At 37.7% G+C, this 24,791-nt stretch overlaps 1 long non-coding RNA gene across 1 annotated transcript in view; it reads right to left on the bottom strand.

Moving 5' to 3' along the window:
• Window positions 1–1,105: 1,105 nt before the first annotated feature.
• Window positions 1,106–24,791, bottom strand: part of LOC145721442 (uncharacterized) — a 29,485-nt gene continuing 5,799 nt past the window's right edge. The window contains exons 3-6 of the long non-coding RNA XR_014145118.1: window positions 14,268–14,417; window positions 13,984–14,052; window positions 3,900–4,083; window positions 1,106–1,413 (exon numbers count right to left, since the gene is read on the bottom strand). This is a non-coding gene — a long non-coding RNA (uncharacterized LOC145721442). The remainder of the gene's footprint in view (window positions 1,414–3,899; window positions 4,084–13,983; window positions 14,053–14,267; window positions 14,418–24,791) is intronic.

Genomic DNA, 24,791 nt, shown 5'->3' on the forward strand with positions numbered 1-24,791 from the left:
CTTCTCCAAGCCTGCTACCTCTGTCTTCCTTAACCAAATCGGCCTTCTGACTCTGTCATCATGAGTAACTTCTAGACATCTTTTGCTTAGCTGGATTTGTAGTCTTGGCCTCTCTGAGTCAGCCCTCTCCTGGTGTCAGCTGTACTCTGCCATGACAGCATCAGATATTCGGAGACTAGAAACAGATGGATTATGATGAACATGATATATTGTGCCCTCACTCATCTTGGCAACAGGTGGCTGCTCAGCCAGCTGGGGTCTTTTTGAGGACACTCTCCCAGGCCTCCCTCTGACCATTTGCACTCCAGTCCAGATGGTGACATGGCTCCCCAGAGTCCTGAATCAACTTAATGGGAGATGGCAGGGTTATGCTGATTTTGCCTAGGGTCTAATATAGGCATAGAGGTTTTTTTAAAATTTTACTTTCTAATTCAGGAAAAAGGAACAAGCCTTATGTGAAAGTCATGTTCACAATGTGGTTTCAAATTCTGTCATAGGAAGTCTAAATTTACGTGATTAAATTAGCATTCATAAATGCCAAGGGCCAGAAAGCAAATTAATTTGTTTTTATCATTGGAGAAGAATAAAGATGACTTTGGGTAATCTAAGGTATTAGGTTATTTACTTTGTCTATCTGATTTCCCTTTGTAAAGATTCCTGCTACATCAAAATCATGGCAAACATACTTGTTATTATATATTGGGTACAGGTTCGCCTTGGTAAGAGATGGAGGCAAGTTGCTTTCACTTAAGGTTAAAACTACTTTACATTATATTCTGGAACTAACCTACTTTCAAACAAATTATGGCTTAGAAGAACAGTACATATTTGCTTAAAGTTATCTCTGCTTATACAGTGTTTTCCAATGCATTTATGCAAGTGTTGATTAAATCCTTCATGTTGCTTGAATGCTTTATGATCATGAATTGTTGGTTAAGGAAATCAAGGAAAAACGTTCCAAGACCAAGGCATAGACATTTTTGAGGTTTAAAAAGAATAAAAATAGTATGGCATTATTTAAGACTGGTTGAGAAATTTATAATAACTGCAAAGGATGTAGTTTGTGGACTTTTCCTAGTTAATTTAAAAATCTTAAGTATCGAAAATTTTAATCTTAATATTTAAACATGAACTTTGGAATGTCTAGAAGCAGAAAGGTTCTCAGTTCTAAAAGATAAGTTTAAATATATATGTATTTTTCTGATAGAGTAGCATACTTATTATAGATGTATGCTAATCTATGACATTCTGACATACATCTGTGAACCATTAATCTATGACATAAAAGCTTCGGTAACATTCTTCTCAGTAACACGGCTCCTTATTGAAACATGACAGAATTCTGATGTGGCCTCCGTTGTTTCCTTGTCCATCATCAGCATTGCATGTGCCTGCTATTTTCCATGTCTAACCCTGGAGATTAAATTCAGTGAACAGGAAATAAAAGTTAGGGAAGAGAGGAAAACCAATGAAGGGCAGAGAAATCAGAGCAACAGCAATAATACTGCCAACATAATCTTCAGTATTTTGAGGATCATATTTTTAAAAAGGTAAAATCATGATTTTCATACAAATATAAAATGAACAGTGTCAAAGATTTTATTTAACTCATAGTTAATGAGGAAACCAGTAAGATGTTGCAGCTGGTTAAAAGGGGAATTTATATTCTCTGTGGGGCAAATCTATTTGCATTTGAATGAAGAGAAACCGTTTGCATAACTATGGATGAGAAACTTTTTCATTACTATCAGTTTTCTAAATAGGTTAGTCAAAGGGGGAGATAACCCTAGTTAGTGATTGAGCTAAGCAGAACCCCAATTTCTTTCTTTCTTCTCCTTTTCAACCATTTAGAAGTCATTCACAATTTTTCCTGATATTTGTATACATGATACTTAGGAACTGAATTGTGTTCTCCCAAATTCATATGTTGAAGCCCTAACCCCCAATGTGACTATATTTTGAGATAAGACCTTAAAGAGGCAATTAAAGTTAAAGGTCGTAAGGACGGGGTCCAAATCCACTATGACTAGTATCCCTATAAGAAGAGGAAGAGACACCAGGTTAACTTGCATATGCAACAAAGACCATGTGAAGACACAGCAAACTGGCCATCAGCAAGCCAAGGAAAGAGGTCTTAGGAGACTGTAAACCCACCAACACCTTGACCTTGGACTTCTAGCTTCCAGAACTGTGAGAAAATACATTTTTGTTGTCTTAACCCCCCAGTCTGTGGTATTTTGTTATGGCAACCATAGGAAATGAACACAATTCCTGAATCCTACTATAACATGAGTAGAGGAAACATTTCAAAGAGAGTACTGTTTTATTCCCAAATTAATGAAATTATGGAAACTTAGCAGCTGGCTGACCATAATGCCTATCCATTGATGCCATCTCCCTGCTAGCTCCCACTTCTGTGGCATTTGAACCCCCGCTTAAAAGGGATTGTGAATGTCAGGTGAATATCATGAAGGAAAAAGCCTCTCTCTACTTGCTGCTTCCAGAGACAGTTTTGTCTGCCCGCCCAGCACCCTCCTCTTTTGTTCTCCATTTCTCTCCAATTCATCTCCCAGCTTCTTCTCCCTCTAGAAACTTATCCCTTCCCCAGGAATGAAGCAGAGGACAGGCACCAAGGTCTATAGGTTATATCATAATACTAAGTTGTATTGGATTTTATGTTAATTTGGTTTCTGTTTAAAAAAAAAAAGGCAAACACAATCTTGTTAGCTGCTATTCACTACCCAGTGAACCTTGCAGGTCCACTTCTGAAACAGACCTGAGAACAGCCCTACCCCCAGGCAACTTCCAATCATAACTGTTCTGAAAACATTATCAGCACAATCTCAAACTCTTACTGTTATTCGTTTTTTAATTTGAAGTATAATTGACATATAATAACCTTTTAGTTTCAGGTGTACATCATAGTGACTCAATATTTTTATACATTACGATATGATCCCCACAATTGATCTAGTCACCAAATCTATCACCATACAAAGTTATTACAGTATTATTGACTATATTCCCTATGCTGTACATTTCATCCTCATTACTTATTCTATAACTGGAAGTTTGTACCTCTCCGTCCTTTTCACGTGTTTTGCCCATCCCCTGTCCCCCCACCCCCGCTGGTAACCAATAGTTTGTTTCCTGTATCTATGAGTCTGTTTCTATTCTGTTTTGTTTGTTCATTTATTTTGTTTTGTTTTGTTTTTAGATTCCACACATAAGTGAAATCATGCAATATTTACCTTTCTCTGTCTGACATATTTCATGCAGCATAATGCCCTCCAGGTCCATTTTATTTTTATTCTTAAAGACTTCACATCTCTTTTGGTACCTGCCTCAAGGTATCAGCATCCTTAGGCCTTTGCCTCTAGGCTCCTTTTTTTTCTCTTCAACTCCTTTCTTATAAAACAAGAAATTTGAAAGCTTCTGAGGGGTATTTCTGAACCTGTAATGCTTTTTGCCTGGAAAGTTTCCACTATAGAAATTTCACTAACACTTAAAAAATCATCGTAATGGGAATGGCAGAGTAAGGAGATCAGTAGACCCTAAGCAATTTAAGTGGTGAAAATTATAAAAAAAAATATTTAAAGTCTCTGGAAATTTTCCTGAGGGTATACAGCAAATGGAGAATCGTTCAGAAAAATCTACTAAATCTTTTGGTAGGAACACCAGAGTCTATGGTATTTCAGCCACAACGCACTCCATCACCTCCCCCATGTTATGAAAATCTACCTGGTGTAGGGAAGGAAATGGGAGCTCTCTTCTTCCCCAGCTCCCATCCTGGGGCTATAATTGCATCCTAGGAGGGGCAGGCTGCCAGTATTTCTCTCCCCTCCCTCCCCACCAGCTTCAATTCCAGTTAGCCATCAGGAGGACCAGGCTGACCTTACCCCATCTCGCCCCCATTCATAGGGTAGAAACACTGTCTCAGGTGTGGCAGGCCTTGAATCCTGGGAGCATAATCTTCTCCTCCCCAGTTGTCTCATCTGGTATAGGTTCCGCACCAGAAGGGGCAAGCTGAGGAGACCAGAGGCAACCACTCTCAGCTGCATTGCTATGGTGCTGGAGTTCTGCCTAGGGAGAAAGGCAGACCGTTAGGATGAAAAGCTCCACCAGTTGAGGGGACTTACTTTATATGTAACAGATGGAAAAATATATATCATGCAAACATGATAAGAGAGCTGAAATGGTTATGCTAATATAAGACAATGCAGACTTTAAAACAAAAAATGTTTCTAGAGATAAATAGGGATATTTTATGATGATAAAAGGGTCAATCCATCAGGGAGATATAATGATTATAAACATATATTCATCAAACATTTGCTAATATTAACTTCATGATCCAAGAACAACATTTCTAAAAGATTCAGAGGTATTAACAGTAAACATTAATTCTGACAATTGTTGAGCACTAATATGGGCCAGGAATTGTGACAGCCTTTGGAGACCCAAGTATATAGACCTCTAATCCTGAAGAATTTAGTAGACATAGGCATTAAAAAATTATTAATTTGCTAATGTAATAGGATGAGGGTTCTTATAGAGTATTTAAAGAAAGCATTTCAGTAAAAAGGATTAATTTAGCACAATAATAAAAACAAAACAAATTCACTCTATTAATAAAGTCTTAAAATCTTTAAAAAAAAAACAAAACAAAAAAGGGCGCCTGGGTGGCTCAGTTGGTTGGGCGACTGCCTTCGGCTCAGGTCATGATCCTGGAGTCCCTGGATCGAGTCCCGCATCGGGCTCCCTGCTCGGCAGGGAGTCTGCTTCTCCCTCTGACCCTCCCCCCTCTCATGTGCTCTCTCTCATTCTCTCTCTCTCAAATAAATAAATAAAATCTTTAAAAAACAAAACAAAACAAAAAAAACCAAATAAAGTCTTACAAAATTCTTTTACATCATTATTTTATTTGATCCTAACAACTACTTGCTTTTATACAGCTGAAGAAATAGAAGTTCACAAAAGTCTGAAAAACTGTTATGTAAATATGTTTACAATTATTGAAGGAAAAAAAGTTGCCCACAGAACTATGTGCATTATGTGATCACATTAAAAATTAAATAAAATATACATACAGAGAATAGGTTTTGGAAGCATATAAATCAGAGTGCTAAAAGTAGTTATTTAGGGATAAATAGGATTGTGGATATTTTTTATTTTATTCCTTTTTATTGTATATATTTTCTGCTTTTTCTTTAATGAACATGTACTGCTTTGGGCATATTAAATTCACAAAACAATAAAGTTGAACCTCTATCTGGGACAATTAACAAAAATGAACTCAAAATGGATCATAGACTTAAACGTAAGACCTAAAACTATATAACTCTTAGAAGACTTTGGAATAAATCTTAAGACCTTAGGTTAGGCAAAGCCTTTTTTCTATAATGCTAAAAGTGAAAACAAAAGTAACGGAAGAAAAAATAGGTTGAACTTCACCAAAATTAAAACACTATGGTGTAAATAACAATAAGAAAGTAAAAACACAGTCCACACAATGGCGGAAAATAGCATAAAGATCTCTTACAACTCAGTAATAAAACAAAAACCCCATTATATAATGGGCAAAGGGTTAAGACATTTTTCCCAGGAAGCTATACAAATAGTCAGTCAGCACATGAAAGGTATTCAACTCATTAGTCATTAAGGAAATGCAAATAAAACCCCTGATGTCATACCTCTACATACCCACTAGGATGGTTATTATAAACAACAAAAAACCAATAACAAGTGTTAGTGACGAGGTGGAGAAATTGGTATTCTTATACATTGCTGGCGAATGTAAAACAGCACAGCTGCTTTAGAAAACAGTTTGGCAGATTCTTCAAAATGTTAAACAGTTATAGAATCCAGTAGTTGCACTCCTAGATACATACTCATTAGAAATGAAAACACACATCCACACAAAAACTCGGACATGAATGTTCATAGCAGCATTATTCATAAAAGCCAAAAAATGTCAGCAACTCAAATGGCCATCACCTGATGAATGGATAAATGAAATGTGGTCTATCCATACAATGGGAAGTTTTTTGGCAATAAAAAGGAAGTACTGATACATGTACACTATGGATGGATCTTGTAAAAGTTACTCCAAGTGAAAGAAGCCAGTCACAGAAGATTATGTATTATAGGAGTCTGTTTATATGAAATGTACAGAATAGGAAATCTATAGAGATAGCCAATAGATTCTTGGTTGCCTGGAGATGGGGGTGGAAGGAGCAGGAAACATTGAGGATGACTGTTAATGGGTATAGGGTTGCTTTTAGGGGAGGCAAAGAGGCTTTAAAATTAGATTGTTGCAAAATCCTGTGACTATACTAAAAAAAAACATTGTATTGTACACTTGAAATGGGTACAATTATATGGTATGTGAATTATATCTCAATCCAGTTTTAAAAAGTACCATATCTTTAGAGTGCATTACGGTTAGCAAAGATACTTTCCTAGACATTTCTCCTAAACATCACAGTAACCTTTGTTGCTATTTCTTTTTTCTTTTTCTTTTTTTTTTTTATTATTTATTTGACAGAGAGAGACACAGCGAGAGAGGGAATACAAGCAGGGGGAGTGGGAGAGGGAGAAGCAGGCTTCCCGCAGAGCAGGGAGCCCGATGCAGGGCTCGATCCCAGGACCTGGAATCATGACCTGAGCCGAAGGCAGACGCTTAACGACTGAGCCACCCAGGCGCCTCTGTTGCTATTTCTTAATAATTTTATTATTTTTTTTTTTTTTAAGTTTTTTTTTTTTTTTTTTTTTATTTGAGAGAGAGAGAATGAGAGACAGAGAGCAGGAGAGGGAGGAGGGTCAGAGGGAGAAGCAGACTCTCCGCTGAGCAGGGAGCCTGATGTGGGACTCGATCCCAGGACTCCAGGATCATGACCTGAGCCGAAGGCAGTCGCTTAACCAACTGAGCCACCCAGGCGCCCAATTTCTTAATAATTTTTAAAGGTATTATTTTCAATGAGTTTTTGAAGAGAGGGAACTGAGTTTCAAAGAGTGACTTGTTCAAGGCCATGTTAGCAGAGCTAGGAGGCGGATACTAGATCTGACTCTAAGTCTCCTGCTCTTTCCACTTACCATGCTACTGGTTATATTACACCCGCAACTATCAAATTTCAATATGATTTTTGTAGTTACCTAAAAGTTGTACCTGGATGGGCACCACAATTTTGTAAAACCCAAAACAGAATCGTTTAGAATTATTTGCGTGTGACACTGTAACATTGAATTTGTTTAAACTTCTGTGAGCCAGTTGAAAGGATTACATTTGAATGGAATAAAACAACTGATTTTATCATGAGATTGCCCACATTAATTGCCTAGCTAGGAACTGAGGAGAAAAAAATTTATATAAGTAATAGTCTTTAGATCTCCTTTACTTTTTTTTTTAAAGATTTTATTTATTTAATTATTGAGAGAGAGAGAGAGAGAGAGAGACCAGGGGGAGGGGCAGAGGGAAAGGGAGAGAGAGAATCTCAAGCACATTCCCTGCTGAGCACAGAGCCAGATATGGGGCTTGAGCCCATGATGCTGAGACCATGACCTGAACCAAAATCAAGAGTCAGCTGGTCAACCGACTGAGCCACCTAGGCACTCCAGATCTCCTTTACTTTTATATGCATATTTACTATGCTAAAATTCCAAAATCAAAGACAAATTGAAAACTGAATGAAAACAATAACAGCTCTCTTAATCCTTGGTCACTCATACGTAACTAGACATTTATATTTTTAGTAAGTTAAAACTTTGTACGTTTCACTCACTGTAGATCCAGAACAAATAAATGGCTTTGATACTTTTAATATGGTTTGTGGGAAAGTGCCTGAGACATGGGCAAGGGTTAATACACTTAATAATCTGACTAATACTTTTTTTGGAGGGGTCACGCAGGTCTCCTGCTTTCTGCTGTAGCTCTCTCTACGGAGCACTGCATTCTGAATGCTGAAGCACAACACTTGCTGGAATGTAAAATAAAACCATTAGTTCTCTTTGACCCTATTCCGGGATAATTTGACTAGAAATTAATAACTGTCAACTGGAGATATTTTGCTGGCCCTAAGGCAAAATGATGTGTGACTCCTCCTTCAGGTTACTCACAGCACATACCACATTTACATTCAAAGATTATGTTACTGACTGGAGTGGGGAAAAGGATTTTAATTTGCAAAACAATTATTGCATTTTCTGAGGTCATGAATTTGGTTTTCTAGATGTTTCAGATGTTTTAAAGTGCTGCCTCCCTCAACTGCTGAGTAACAAGCAAAGCTAATGATACGGTTTCTGTGCCTTTGTAATACCATGTTCACTGTTTTACATTTGAACTGGATTTTTATAAAACATTTTAAACAAAATTATCCCATGACTACAATATAAAACAATAACAAGAAACAAAAAAAAAAATCAATGGCAAATAACATTTACCTATTTTTCTTGAATGAGCTGTCATTTTCTTGAAATAAAAAAAATAGATCCTACAAGACAAATTTTAAATTGTGGTTGAAATTTATTTCACTATACTTTTCTTCCTCTCACATATTTTCTCTTTGTCCTATCCCTGGCCAAAGAACCAAACACTCTTTTTCTTTCTTCATGCACATTCTCCTGTGCTGCTAATTCGTGGCAACAATTGTCCTGAATCTCTAAAAGCTTTGTGGGCATTGTTACTGGAAGAGGGGTATCTTTTCATTTTTTAATCCACCAAACTCTCATTTGTTGAGCGCCTTCTTTGTGTTAGGAGCCTCCCCTACGTGACCTCACTTATCTCCCAACACTTTGAGGTGCTATTTTCATCTTTACATGAGAAAAAATGAGGCTCAGAGAGGTCTGATAACTGCCAAAGGTCACCGAGCTAGTGATGGGAAGCATTGGAGCCAGCTTTGGTCCCTAAATTCATTGTGTACTTTTCTGCTGCCCTAGTCGACAGGTCTCTGCCCATCTTCAACTGTCCTCATAAAATTGTCATGACAATCGGATAGTCTGGGATCCCGCAGCTAAATTCTCAGGGCCCATGAAGATTTAGATTAATGTCAGCTCAAGGCAGCTTTGTTTTGTGTCTTCATCAGGACTTTAAAAGGACAGGACTTCATCAGGACTTTAAAAAATGAATTCCAGCAGTGCCCTGGAATTCATTTGGATGGTGACAGTGACACCTGAGTTTCTTGGGGGCCTCAGGGATGGTTGGACACTGACAATCTGGAAGCTAAGCAGCTACCTTTGAACACAGAGGAGGATCGTGGTTGTGCTCATAGTAGACGTGTGTATCTCTCCCTCCAATTGCACGGTAGCCAGAAGGAGAAATTCGGAGGGGTTGCAGCTGTAGGTAGGAAAAAAAAGTTTGGGCATTGCAGCAAGACATAGCTGAGTTTGCATCTCATCTCTGCTGTTATTTCCAAATGAAATGAGGCAAGTTAGTTCATAGGAGTCTCTTTCCTCATTTGTAAAATGTGGATGGCAGACCTTAGCTCTCTGAATTGTCATGGGGATGAAATTAGGTTATAAAAAGGAGTAGGTAGTAGGCACTCAACAAATGTCAGTTGGCCTAATACTTCCCAGAGATCCAGTGAGGAGGGACAGCCACGGAAAGAGTGCTTGGGTAGATTTTGTACTTGATTCTATGAGACTTCCAGGCTGGTGGCTTGGGACTCAGGTGTAGCTACTAACGCATGACAGCTCTGTGGTGCTTTATCATGTGCCACACATTCTTTCATTATTTCACTTGATTCTTATAAAATCTTTGTGGTAGGGGCATGACTAGCAATTTATACATCTACTATTTAAATTCCATTTAATACAGATGAGGGGACTGACGCTCGGAGAGGTCATATAACTTCGAAAAAATCAGAGAATTGTTAGGGAGAGACGCTAGGAAAAAAGCCAGGTCTTTCTTCATCGGTGTCTTCATTAGGGGTCTGTCTTGAGAGGTGGGGACATGGTTGTGCTGCAAGGTTTATGGCATTCAGATCGACTTGAAACCATGGTTCCTACTTCTCTCATTCCCCTCTGAAACATGTCTTAAATAAGAAAGCATGCCTTCTAATGGGCAACATAGAATACATTTTAGTGATATTTTTGTAAGCTTGACAATTTATGCTGATTGATTTGTTGTGTCCCCAAAACAAGTATCATTTCTATATTTTCAATTACCATTTGCATTTCTTCTAAGATTTTATACCAGTCTAGTCATCTAATGAATTAAATTTGCATTTATTTCACTTCAGAAAGGTGAGAGAATTTCCTATTATAAATAATTTAACTGAAAAAATTTACATAAATTGAATTCTTGGCATTTCATTTTAATGGTATTGGCCATGGAAAGTAAACAGCAACCTAACTTGATAGCTTTTTTTTTTTTTTTTTTTGCATTTTGTCATTGAAAAGATTTTAAGGTAATGTCAGTTTTTTTGTTTTTTTTTTAAGTAAGATTGTATTAAGGGAATTGTTCACATGAGCAATTATAGTTTTCTGATTTCATTACACATACCATAAATGATTTCTTTTGGTGTGCACTGCTACCTTAAGTAAAGAAAAATAGGAAGAGGATAATTTTTACTGATAAGAAACAGTTAAAAAAAAAAAGTTCAAATGAAGGTGTAGGGAAGGTAGTCATATACACAGTATTTCTACTATTTCCCTGCTCAGGAAATCAGGCCTGGTAATGAACTTAGATTGTTCCGTTCAATTTCAGCTAGTAGCCATAATGAATCAAATTACTCTATAATCTCATTAATACTAAATAGCTCTCTTTCTAGCTTTTGGTTTCCTAAATAACTATTCATCCACATCTTGGTTAAGGACTTTCCCTAGTGCCTTTAGTAATTAATGGATGGTAGCATTCTTCAATAGCTACTTGAAAAGCCAAAGATCATTTACTGCATTTGGAAAAATCCAGTGGATGTCTGACAGGACATGAGTTACTTGCATCTGTCAATCTCTTATGTGGTCATCAATGTACATACAACATGTCAGTTAGATGATCTCTGTAGGAGGAAGTAAGCCTTGTTAATCCCTATGAAAACCAGAAATCGCTATTCCATCATTCCAACTTAATGGCTGATTTTTATGCTGGAAGAACAGTGCATATACATTTAAAGTACCAAGATCTCTGCAGATTCAACAGAATGCTAAGTGAAACAGAGATGCTTTCGTTGCACAATATAATGAATCAGAAACATGAGAAACATAAAAATTTTAAAAACATAAGCCTAAATGTCAGATTGCAGAACAACAGCAACTCAACTTTTTTTTACTATGTTTGATGGGAAAATGTTAGAACAAACTATTGGACTTAATCTTGCAGAGGTCCAGAATCGGATATACTCATTCCTCATTTGTTTCTGCATATTATTAGAATAAAATTTAAAATCCATTTTAAATTTTAATTTCCTTTGTCTACAACAAAGAATGTGTATATGATTATGAGTCGTGATGTAGCTCAGTTCATGATTTAGCAATGGCAAAAAAGTAGGCTACTTACATCAGTAACCCTGATTTTTAATTTCCTTCATAGATAAGTAATGAAATGATATTACATATCTATTCAAATAAAGATTCCAAGGTGAGCTATAAGCAATATAGGTACAGGAAAAAAAAATGTGAAGTTACTTTCTACGTGATCATGATTTTATGTCAATGAGATTTTAAAAGCAAATAATGGAAAATTTTACACTGTGGTTTCTGGATTAGGTGTAATAAATTTGGTCAAACAAGTTTGATTGAAATTTGGCTTTTATGGCTATAGATAGTTATCAGTTCTAGCCAAAGGAAATGCAAAGTTGGGAGTGCTATCACTTTGATACTCTTCTTCTAGCATAAAATACTAAACATAATGGCCTGTCTCAGATTACAGATTACTCCTTTTTATTACATTCTCATAATGCCTTGTTTGTCAATCTCTAATCGAACAGCTCCCTGTATTAGCTTCCTAGGGCTGCTGTAACAAATTACCACTAACTGGGTGGTTCAAGATGACAGAGATTTATTCTCTCACAGTTCTGGAAGCCAGAAGTCTGAAATCGAGGTGGCAGCAGGATTTGTTCCTTCTGGAGGCTCTCAGAGAGAACAAATTCCAAGCTTCTCTCCTAGCTTCTGGTGGCTGCTGGCGATCCTTGGTGTTTCTTGGTTTACAGCTGCATAACTCTGATCTCTGGCTCTGATTTCACATGGCCTTTCCATTTGTGTCTGTGGGTCCTCAAATACCCCTCTGCATTTTTCTTATAAGGACTCTCATCATTGGATTTAGGGTCTAGGATGACCTCATCCTGAAACCCATAATGTAATTATATCTGCAAAGACTTTTTCCCAAATAAGGTCACAGTCACAGGTACTAGGGGCTAGGACTTGGACATATCTTTTTGAGACCCCCCTATTCAACCTACACACTCCCTAGTGCCCTAGTTCCATGAATTGGTTCAAGTCTGACCTAAGTTTCCCAGATGGCAGAGAAATAAGAGAATCAGTGATAATGAAGTTAATTCTTCATAAAGTCAAATGAATTAAATATAATGATCTTTTGTTCCAAGATTACTCTTTCCTAGTTTCTTCTTATTCAAATGTGATGATAATAATAGATAATAATAATAAATGGAGGTTCTTTGGGGGAAGGGAGAGGGCACGTTTTGGTAAAGACCATACTAATGTAATAAAGCTCCTAATCTGATTTCTCTATTAGGACTTTTACTTGCCAGTAGCCCAAACTCCAACTATGTCTGAAAATACAGCTGTTGGGTGCTCTGGAGTCATTCATCCAACGTACATTTTTTGAATATTTATTTTGTACCCATTACTGTCCAGCTATAAAAAAGACATTAAATGCCCATATTCTCATGAAGCTCACATTGTAATGACTCACATTTTTTAACCTGGCCATCAAGGGGTAAGAATCATTCTAATCAGCTACAGTGAAAGTCATTTTCAGAGAAGGATCCCAATTGGCTCAGCTTGGGTTATGTGCCTTGCCCACCCTTGAACCAATTACTGTGACTGTGAGCAAGGTACTCTGATCAACCCAGCTTGGGTCACATGCCCAGCACTGAGGTCCACATGATAGGCCTATTGCTAGCAGGAGGGAATAGCACCTGTATAAACAAAATCAAAAGATATTTATGACCTTCTGCTACTGGGACACTGAGCATTGCTAGAGGAAATCACAAAACTGTTTTTGTGCACTACAAATTCATGGCATTCAGTCTCAGGTCTTTACTGATAGTCCATGGTCCTTTTGTTCATCTTGGTGTTGATTTTGTGCATTTTTTCACTGGCAACCTGTTGAGACGTTGTGTTTGATGCTGGGGAAATAAAGATAAAGAGTGCATAGACCTTACTCATAAATAACTTGTGGGCAAGAATGACTTTAAACATTTAATTAAAATATAACATGGTTATCTACCCTCAACAGGGTATGGGAAAAGCGCCATTTGCAGAGATGAAGAAATAACTAACCAACCCTAGAATAGGTTGAGATTCGCAAAGAAAAAGAGAAGTATGGAGTGGGCCTTCCAGGCATAGATAATAAATGGCACGTAAAAAGGCATGGGCGTTTCAAAGGGCACCACATGTCTGCAGATCAGTTTAGGGTAGCTAAGAAAAGGGTGTGTGGTGGGGAGAGTGCAAAATGTGGCCAGAGGCTTCAGAGTGGAAGTTTTGCATGACTTGGATGGCATCTTTTAGCAAGCCTCTTAAAGGTCTCTGCAGCCTCCAGATTCTCCTCTTTTCCACCCTGAGAGTTGTCATCAGGTTATTCTTCTTGAAGTTTGCTTTGGTCATGTCATCTTCCTGCTAAAAAGCTGACATAGAAGTAGCAAGGATACTTGAGTTTTTGGTGGGAGGGACAGCCACAGAAGAGAAATTGTTGCTTTCTGACCAATAAAAACAGATTCTGCCTCAGGTGCCAACTGGAAAGCTTCTTTCCTTCAAGAGGCTGCTGATAACCTACAACAAGTTCTGTCCACACAGTGAAGGGCAACTCACCTTTGACGGGTCTTGGATGACAGGGTTTTCTGTACTGCCTCAGACTCCTCACCAAGTCAGTGTAGTGACCTGAGAAACAAATTGGTAGAAGCAATGTAGGATCTCATCAAATTGAAATATTCTTTTTCTTTTTTTAAGATTTATTTATTTATTTATTTTAGAGGGAGAGAGAGAGACAGAGACAGAGAACATGATCACAGAGGGGAGGGGCAGAGGGAGAGGGAGAAAGAATCTCAAGCAGACTCCCCACCGAGCATGGAGCCTGACACGGGCTTCAAACTCACCACCTTGAGACCATGACCTGAGCCGAAATCAAGAGTCAGATGCTTAACTGACTGAGCCACCCAGGTACTCTTGAAATATTCTTATAATCTTCTTTTGTGGCATTAACAATTTCAAATATAATTAATCCACGTGGGAGGATCTGAGTTTAGCTGTAAAATCACAAAAGAGGCCAGATTATACAATATAGTCTCCTGAATTTGGTGATGATGTCATGGAAACTCAGCATTCAGAGGACATCTGGAGGTTTATTTTTCCTGGTTTTGCAACCCAAGTTTAACAACTCTGAATTTTGTGGAAACTGGGATACTCTAGCTGGTAAAGCTTATTCAAAGTTGACTTAAATGCTCAAAGAAGTTAAAGCAGGCAGAGAGGAGCATCTTTTCCGAAAACTGTTCAGGGACAGCTTGAAATGTTGGGCTCTGATCCTTGTCTGTATTAATCTAGGTTATAGTCTGTCTAGTTGGACTAGATAAAAAATTGTTCAACTTTTTTTTCTCAAAGGATGAATCATTTTTAGCCTCAAATTATAGATGTATTAGTTTAATATCTGTCTGTCTTTTTAGTCTGCATATTCAGTCATATGAACTCAGTGTAATATAGATATAAAATATCTTACTTTTTCTCCAATAATTGAGTTCAAACATCCTCAGTTGAATGGCCTTTTTCATCCCTTACCTAGGATTGGACAAGTTCCATTGTTTTCTAGTCCTTTGCAGGTTTACAAAGTTCAGTTTAAAGGTTCTATCTCACATCTAGCTCAAAGCACTACCTATCTTCCAACTCACCCTTGACCAGGGAGGGAGGCTTGCTAGGGAATGGGGGAAACCTATCCTTTGCTTTCCCCTCTTTTTTGGGGCCACTGTGTATCCTTAGGGTGTTGAGGTCTGGCAAGAAAAATGAGAGAAGATATTAAATAGCACTACTCAATAGTACTGCTATGATCCTTTCATAGTTGATGACTTCTGTATAACAGGCACCCAAATCCTGGCTTCCCTATAGGATGTATGTGTTTGTTCTTCAAGGGCCCCATGGGATAGTCTCCACTGCATCATCCCTGACAGGGGAGATGGGCTCCTGCAAGACTTCTTCCCATCAGCTTTGGATCCCAATGGTGCACCCTATAACCTTCCTTCCATTGCTTGGCTTGGGCTCCTTTGTCTGTCGGATATCCCATTGGTTATCTTCTGTGGTGTTCCCTCCCACCCCAAGCTGAATGATTCTTAAATGGAAGTGTGCAGACTAGCCCACTAACCCCTCTCCCCAATTTCACACTATTTTACTTTAATTTTACTCTAATTCCTTCCCCGTGTCCACCTAGGCAACCTCATATGCTACATCAGTGGATATCCAAACAAGAATTGAGATGGTAGTTTATTTTCTTTGCAGGCACTTCCCTTACAAGTGGCTTTCATCTCTATCGTACTCAAAGCCCCTTTGGTAATAAATACTTTGTATACTCTCTTTTTTTTAAATCATGAAATAAAATTCAGAGATAATAAAATATCATAAAAGAAAATATTTTAACCTTTAAAGAACATAATTTAAGAAGAAGAAGAAGAATTTAACACTATAAAATAAAGGAAAAAGAAAAAGGATGTAATTTATAATAAAATAATAGATAATATATATTAACATGTAAGTGCTCAGGCATGATTGTACTGGAAAACATAATGAAGTAGTCCGATGCTTACAGTTACTTATGGTGAATACTTGGATTTAAGATAAAGGAGCCAGAAGTCAATCTGTATATAGGAAAGAAAATTAAAGGGCAGAGAGCAGGTGGACCCTAATTAAAACTAATGGAATGATAAGTAATAATAACCTGGCTTATACGTAAATGGTAAGGAAAAAAGGAAAGAACCTTAGCCAAGGCAGGGATAACGATGCCATGGCAAATTACAAACTGTCAAAATGGAGAAAATTAAGCATTAGCAAATGATCAAATAACACAGAAAATATACTTCCGGACTTGAAATACCACCACATGGGCAAGCATATATTCAGTAGTTTAATGTCTGGCAAGACATATGAAAGATATGAAGGTGTAAAGCAAATCTTCATTGGGTGGGATTCGCCTGGGCATTAAGCATGTCTGGCACCCCTGCCTCTTTCCCATCAAATGCCTGTAGTGCCCCACAAACACAGTAATTACAAAACCAAAACCAAAACCTCTCAAATTTCCAAAATGCTCCCTAAGGGATGGTTCCTCCCTTGTGGAACAAGGTTTAAAAACATTTCTTTTACAACATTAAACCAGACCATCTCATTGGTGCATCCCATTTATGAACTGTTTTTTTTTTTTTTTTTTTTTTGCCACATTAAGCTTTAACATGATGTCACTGGTCTACCCTGAAACTCAACACTGCATTTTCTACAAATGTTGTATTGGGGATGTTATTTATATCACAAAGGGTCTTCTGTGCAAATTAACGGGATATATTTATTTCTGATCCAATATTGGGATACTCCAGCTTCTCCTGAGTACTATTCACCTTGAGTCATGTATCTAACCATGTTTCTTTGTGTCAGGCAAATGAAAGCTTAGCTTTCTGTCTTGTATCCAGCGAGTTGGCAGAATGGCATAGAATACCTTGTATATACTAGCTTCATTCTTGATTTCTATTTTATTTTCTGCTTTCTTTCCCCTTTTGCTTTTGTCATTTCATGTGTTTATTTATTTTTTTTTATATTTTTTTCCCTGTTGGGACAAAATAACTCAAAACTTCCAGTTTTAAGTTTGCAGACTGAACACATGCCCTAATCTCCTCTTCCTTGCACCAAACGCTTGCATCAATATATAAAACTATATACTGTTCATAACTGTGGTTGCAAATTAGGGTTCCTGTGGTGGCCCAGGACCTATGAGGAGAGAAAGGGATTAAAAAACCTGGGGTCTTTGTAGGTGATATCTACCCAAGAAAGCACCATAGGATGTAGAGCCCAGGGATAAGGGGCATGGTACCATGGGAAGGACAGCTGCTCAGATTGATCTTTCAATATCTCAGTATCATCTCATATTCCATACCAATTTGCTCACATCACCAATTGGACTTTGGTAATGCAAAATATTATTTTTGCTTGGAACTTGGTATTGAAGCATCAGGGTCACATGGTTCCCCAGTGGAGGGTTGTGCAGAGATTACTGTTCAGATGTAGTAATAAGATCTGTGTTCTAAGGAAAGAGCGGTGTTCTCTGTAGGTTTTCATCACACTGATGGTTCCCCTGAATTGCCATTATGAGCTGCTCAAAGATAGCAATCAATAAACTATACTTCAGTAACAACAAAATTAACTGCTGACATACAGCTTCATACTAATGAGTATTTTGCAGCATATGTATCCTATAAGCCACCTTAAAATATTAAAGTGGGTTATAAAGAATCTCAATGGTGTGATTATTAGTCATATCTCTCCACTAATGCAACTGCATATCATGGTTACATTTTAATCATCTTCCTCCCTCTTCTTTTTAAAATCCTTATTAGCAACTCAGCATTTCATCATTTAAATTAAATGTTTATTCTAACTAGTTTATTTATTAACATTGAGTATAAGTAATTTTAGGTTTACTCTGAAATTAATAATTTGCACTGAGCTTAAGTCAACTTTCCTATTCTTGAAGCATTGGTAAGTCCTGATTCTGCAAGATGTTCTGCAGAGAAATACACCTCTTCCTAGTGAATAATAATATAATAGTATGCTGTCTGTCATATACTAAAATGATGCAATTGACCAACTGTCAGGAAATGTTCTCTGAAATCTTTTGTAGTTATCATGCTGGATTACTCTGCTGGCTGTTGTTAGGGATGCAGTCTTGTTGTAGAAAGAGTTTTCTCTCTATGAAGTTAATTGGCTCAGGTAGGAATGAATGTGCAACTTTAGCCTCATAGCATCATACCTTCTAACCAAGTGAATTGCTTAAATAATATTTATTATTATTATGTATAATAACATTTTGTTTATTAAAAGCCTGATGCCAACTGCTTTCTGCATAGTGTTAATTTGTCTCCAACTGTCTTGGGAATTAGGGAAGAGCCAGCGAAGAGATAGAAGAAAGCTGGAAAACAGAAATGGGTGATGGGATGAAGTATAAATTAGCTTCAAATATAGGCATTGAAATTCATTCAGAAGATTTTCTTCCTGGTTTGAAAAAAATGTTGTGTTGCTTTCCTTGTATGAAAGGTAAGTGATTAAGCACTTAATGTGGTGATATTTGAAAACACAACTGTATTGCTTCTTCGGTTTATAAGAAGCATGCCATTCCTCCTCGGTAGCTGGGAGGTAAGTTATTGTCTCCCTAGAGAGATCAGGAACATGAATGGTTTCTTTTGTGGTCTTCGGGTTTGGAGATTGGCTGTCTGATTGTCCAGTACTTCATGATGTGCCACAAAAAAAGGGATCAGAGAAAGAAAGACTGGGTTGTTGTTGTTGCTGTTGTTGTTGCTCTGTGTTGTATTCTGTATTGTGTTCTGTATTCTGCTGTTTTGTATTGTTTTGTTTGGGGAGGGGCAGAGAAATGAAAGCTTAGCCTTTCAGAAGGCAGGAAAATTCCTCAGAGAAGAGGCCAAAGGCTGACTGCCCTTTTGGGTGGTGGACACCAGGTCTCACCAGAAAGCAGAGCCTAGGAGGTGCCATAACTCATAAATGACATCTGTATGGGTGTCAGGGAGGGCTGTGCACTAAGGATGGTCATATGGGGGACCACAGCTGAAGTGGGCAGTGATGACATGGATACTAGCTGTAGAGTGGTCCACCTTTGCACGTGGATGAGCATGATGAACATCTCAACTGTGACCAAAATCTCTCCTCCTCTATTTCCTTGGGATTCTGTAAGCTCAGGGGAGCTCGGGATTCTGCAATCCTCCTAAGGGAGGGAAGGGAGCCATTTAAAATGACTGACATTGCTGACCATAGCAATTGTGGGTCCAGAGGTAGACTTGATTTGACATAATAAGCAAAGGTGACATTTTCTTGCACTTTGGTTATATTAGCACACACACCTTACCCTTTTTCACTGCAGAGAGTTTCTAAAGGGATTAGTATTATTCCTCGCTGTTCAGAGGAGGAATAACAGAACTTTATTTTCTTTAAACTCCTGTACATACAAAATTGTAGAAACAGTCTTTTTATTTTGTGGAAACTCTTTAAAATAGGTCCAACTGATTTTTAACTGCTGTGTATTTGAACTGACAGTTATGTTAATAAACATTGTATTAATAAAATAGAAACTACTTCTAATTAGTAGAAATTCAAGTTACAATCTTTAACTTATCATGTAAAATAAATAGACTATAAACCTCATTGCTGATTTGTGAATTTCCAGGGACCAACTAGTAATTGTTTGACTTACTGTTGTAAAGAATGTACCCAAGTGACAAATAGAATTATCATTTAAATATGCTGAGGCTGACATAATTGAATATGTTGTGGAGTTGGTATAAACTATTTACAAGTACTCTAAAATGGATGACAAACATAACCTCTGATTGAATTGGCACATGATTCAGAAACTACAGATTTTTCTTGTGATTCTATCAGGGAATAATTAGCTGAAAGGATGAGCTTGGTGCCTAAGATTAATGGTAACATCAATAAGCTATTTGAACTCAATAGGCTAAAAATGAACACATGGAACACAGCAATTAAGCACAGTTGGTTTAAATAAAGCACCCTTACTTGCCAGGAAAATTACCCACTGTGTTTATGTTTCCATTGGGAAATATTTCTTGGGATCGGGGCAACCAAAGCATTTCAAAAACAATAGGAACAATAAGCAAGTTAAAAATACTTCAGAAAGAAAGAAAGAGAAAGAAGGAAGCCTTCTGGCTATTACTATCTTAAATTCTTAGTAGAATAACAGAGTGGATATTAAGAAAGAATTATATATGTATGAAGAGAGTAGTGGAAGCCTGGGAGACAAACAGCATGGGCTTATACAGAACCCATTATAGCAGACATATTCAATTTCATCCCTTTGATCAAATTACAAAGTGGATGAAGGGAACTCAGTAGATATAATATATCTGGACTTCACTAAATCATTTGTTTTATGCCTTTTGAAAGCTTACTTAAAATTGTAATTAAAATTAGCTTAACTAGTTACAATGACACATTGCCTAAAATAAACTCATAAATAAAAAAAGAGAGATCAGATTTAGCAGCTCCATCTATGAGTTGAGAAAGAGGGAAATGAAAAGCTCCAGAATGGGCACTGGAGAAACAATTGGTCCCTAAAGACAGTGAGAACCATGAAGAGAGCAGAGAGGTGAGATGCTAAAATGTGTTATAGAATGGAATGGACTTTTCAGATACTAGAACTCAATGTTCATTTTGTGGCATCTGGAAAAAATGGGTATTTTCACAATATAAGAAATGACAGAGATTCTGTGTGTAGCCATGCTAGCAAGAGGATCTTCTAGTCTACCACCACCTGATAGTTTTGTTCCTAGAAAACCTTAGTTATCAAAAGTTGTTTCGCAAAAACTGTTGTGTCGGTGCGAAAAAGGGCCTCAGGTCCTAAAGAGTCTGAAAACTGCAAAAATAAAATCCTATTTTCCCTAGAAGGTTTAATAAATATTGCCTTAGAGCCCATCTAGGTTTTAGTCATTAATAATAGTCTTTGTATGCTCATTATCATTAACCCTACCATTAGCACAGTGCTTCCATATATTCATATCATCCTTATTACCCCTATTATGATAAAGAAAGCAGCCGTTGTAACAGTTGCTTCATTTTTTTTCCTTATATGAATGCGTTGGCACCCAGACATGATCCTGCTATAACAGATAATCTCTGTTTGCAAAATATGTTTTGCAATTTATCAATCACATCATATCCAATTCAGAATATGGAAATTCACACTGTCACATAAAAGCTGTATATAGAAGTATATTGTTTAACAACACACCCCAAATGTGTGTCATTCAGGGTAACTGGCTATAATTTTCAGTAAATTCCACTAGATGGTGAAATCCTATGACACTGTAGTATACTGACATTCAAACAAATTCCAGAGCTCCCCACTCAGAGCCCTAAGCTTTTCCCTAGAGTGTCTGATTGCAAAAGCTCTCAGAACACCCTAGCAGAAAGATCCACTGACCTTGTCAGGGCAGGGAGTTGCATTTTCCTTCTACTCTCCTTGCTATAAAATTCCCCCCAATTCCCCCCAACCCCCAACGTATGCTTATAAAAGTTGGCTGTGCTTTATAAACTGCCAAAGCTTATAAACCAGAAAATATGGTAATGTGTTAAACAGATATGTAGACTTTCCTCTCCAGTAGCACAAAATTCTTTTTAAGGCAAACATACTGTTACTATGAATCATGATTCTGTTTTCATCTCTCTATAGAAATGTAATTGAAAAATAACACACTGGGGTTATTTTAGGACTAAGAATTAACATAAATTGTGAAAAGAAAATGAGTAACAGAAATGATATTGTCATTTTTGGAATTTGGACATTTATCAACACTTAGAAGTTAGAATTCTGTTGTTCCCGAAGAATTAATTCACATACAAGGCAGCATTTTAGAAGATTAAAAGTTTTAACTGTCTTTGAGAAAAAAAAATAAAAGTCCGTGAAAATATTATGTATATGTCTATTTGACAACCCAGAACAAACATGAAAATTAAGAAGAAAAACGTGAAAACACAAAGTAAAATAAAACAAAATATTTCATGTTTCACTAAGTCATTAAGATGCCCACAATCTGTGAGATCAAGTTTTTAATGGCTTTTTAACATTTTTTACTTTTTTCCCCCCACTCAAATCAGACAGTTGCAACAGTCTAATGTGAATAGTCAACTTCCAGGGTCGTAGAGGTGGAATATATTATTCAGTATTTACAAAATTTACTTGCCCAAGGAAAGCCTTCCTGGGGTCCTTGGGTGGCTCCATCAGTTTAGCGTCCAACTCTTGGTTTGGGCTCATGTCATGATCTCAGGGTCGTGAGATTGAGCCCCAAGTTGGGCTCTGCACTTGGTGTGAAGCCTGCTTAAGATTCTCTCTCCCTCTCCCTCTGCCTCTCCCCCCCAAAAAAGAAAGCCTCCCTTTTGGAGGAACATCAAGTATGAAGAGAGTTCTGTTGTTTACAACAGTCTGGGAAACCAACCCATGTTCCCAACTAGAGCTAAGGGTGGCCCATGATGCCATTCCTGCCTTAGACACTTTTGTGTTATCAAACCAGATGGGTGGTTTTCTTAAAGTCCAGACAGTGCCGAACATAGAGTCTCTAGGGAAACCAACTTGTTAAGGTCTGATGATCGTTACTTCTGAAAAACCTGTAAGTTTTCTTGGGCCACAACACCTTGTGTGTAGGATATGTTTAGCTTAGGGGCACCTGGTTGGCTCAGTCCACTGAGCGTCCGATTCTTGGTTTTGGCTCAGGTCATGATCTTGCGGTTGTGAGTTTGAGCCCCATGTTGGGCTCTGTGCTCAGTACAGAGTCTCTTCAGATTCTCTCTCCCTCTCACTCACTCTCTCTCTCAAATAAATAAATAAAATCTTAAAAAAAAAAAAGGATATGTTTAGCTTAGATTTGGTCACTTCCTTAGTGAACACACTGCTCAAAATTAAGGTGGTAGATTACATCTGACTTGGGATGCACCCCTTATATTAAAGAGTTAAATGGTATGGAAATTGGAATGAGGCTATGGAGTGATGGCAGGGATTTATGATCATGTAATCAGAAGTGGAGTTGAATTTTAGTGTCATAGAAGACCTTTATTTTGTGTAGGTAAGCTAATTAATGTGTTTGTTAGTTATGTCAAGGTAGACCTCACGACCTGGCCTAAGTAGGAGCCATTATTGGAAAGAAAGAACCTCTGTTCTTCTACTGAGGAATAAAAAGAGTTTGTGAGCTGTCACTGGCTACCTGGTAGGCCCTTATCTTAAAATGTACCTGGGATTTCGTTTTATTCATGTATGGTAAGGCCAACAGATCAGGAGATGATTGCCATTAAAAGGATAGTTTGTTACAGTTCCCAAGAAGAGACAGGATGCCATGCTGAGCAAGGCCACATGAATAAGCACCAGGACCAATAAGAAGCAGGGGGAGAGCATGGACAAAAGTCTTTATTGTGGGTTTCCAAGTAAGGAATGAGTGAGGCAGGATAAGCAACTGAACAGGTTTTGGATTAGTATGAATAATTTGGTGGACTCTGGGCTCTGGGGCTGGTCTCTAGTTGTCTAGTACCTGGCCCTAGGATGATTAGGGCAGAGGAATATTGCCTCCTGGTGTGTAAAAGCAAGACAGCAGAGACAGTTCTGAGTTTGGGTTCTGAATTGGCTAATGAGAGATGTTCCTCCTGGACAGTAATTCACTATCTCTAAGAATTGGCTGGCCCTGGAGGGGCAATCTCTCCCCGGATGTGAGGGCCCAGATACCAGAGCTTCAAGAATATAGAAAATAAAGAAATATAGTTAATACAGGATTCTGAAATGAGAAGAGTCTAGATAGTAAAAAATTTCAGAACTTAGCCCCAGTATCCGCTTTGCTATTATTCTAACATACCACGCAAGCTTCTGTCTCAGGGCCTTTGCATTTGCTATTCCCTTTACCTAAGCTCTCTTTCCAAACTTCTCTCTATGGCTTCCTCCCTTATCTCCTTTGCATCTTTACCTAAATAACACTGGTAGAATAAATCTTTCCCCGACCACTTTACATAAAGTTGCACCCTTCTCAACAGTCCCTCTACCTTCCCTGCTTTATTCTTCCTGATCACACGACTCTATACTCACATATATTTTATTGTTTGTTATTATTAGTTTATTATTTTGTTCATTTTACTGTTTATTGTTTATTAAACTCTCTAAAAGCAGTATTTTAGGAAAATATTTTGTTCACTGCTGCATCTCCATTATCTTGAACACTGCCTGTACATAGTAGGTACTTAATAAATATTAGTTGAATGAATGAATTAATGAATGGGCAGTGATGTTCAACATGCAACCAAAAGCTGCTTTCTGTTCTCCTGAAACCTCCAGTAATACCCTGCTGGACACACAACCTTGGGTAATGGTGCTTTGGACAATGAACTGGGAATAATGTCCAATTGGGGATTAAAGGGTACAGCGAGAAAATGGTACCACTAGGAAGAGAAACCATGGATAGGGATCAAGAAATAGGCAAGAGTAAGAATTCAGAGTAAAACTGAAGAGTGACAGGTAATCCAGAAGAACTGTAGGCAACTCCGCTCCAGTTCTCAGGGGGCCAAAAGAGGGTTGGCTTTCCTGAGGTATGTGGCAGGGGCAATCAAATCATTCTATCTGAATATTCAACAAATAAAGTGACTCTGATGGCTGGAGTGATGGAATACCTATGGCATTACAATGGCATTACAATGACATTGGGAGACAGTCTTAGGTAAAAGAACAATGTATTTAATAATAAGAAGCAAATCTGACTTTCTAAGATAAGTGCAATTCATACAAGAACGAAAGCACACTGAGTTTTGTCAAAGAGTGAGGAGACAAGGTCAATCTTAGTGTCATTCTTGGTTCTTCCTTGATGATCTCCGTGCAT

Source organism: Leptonychotes weddellii, chromosome 5 (assembly GCF_054177405.1).
Source record: "Leptonychotes weddellii isolate Sample4059 chromosome 5, ASM5417740v2, whole genome shotgun sequence".
Classification (NCBI taxonomy): domain Eukaryota; kingdom Metazoa; phylum Chordata; class Mammalia; order Carnivora; family Phocidae; genus Leptonychotes; species Leptonychotes weddellii.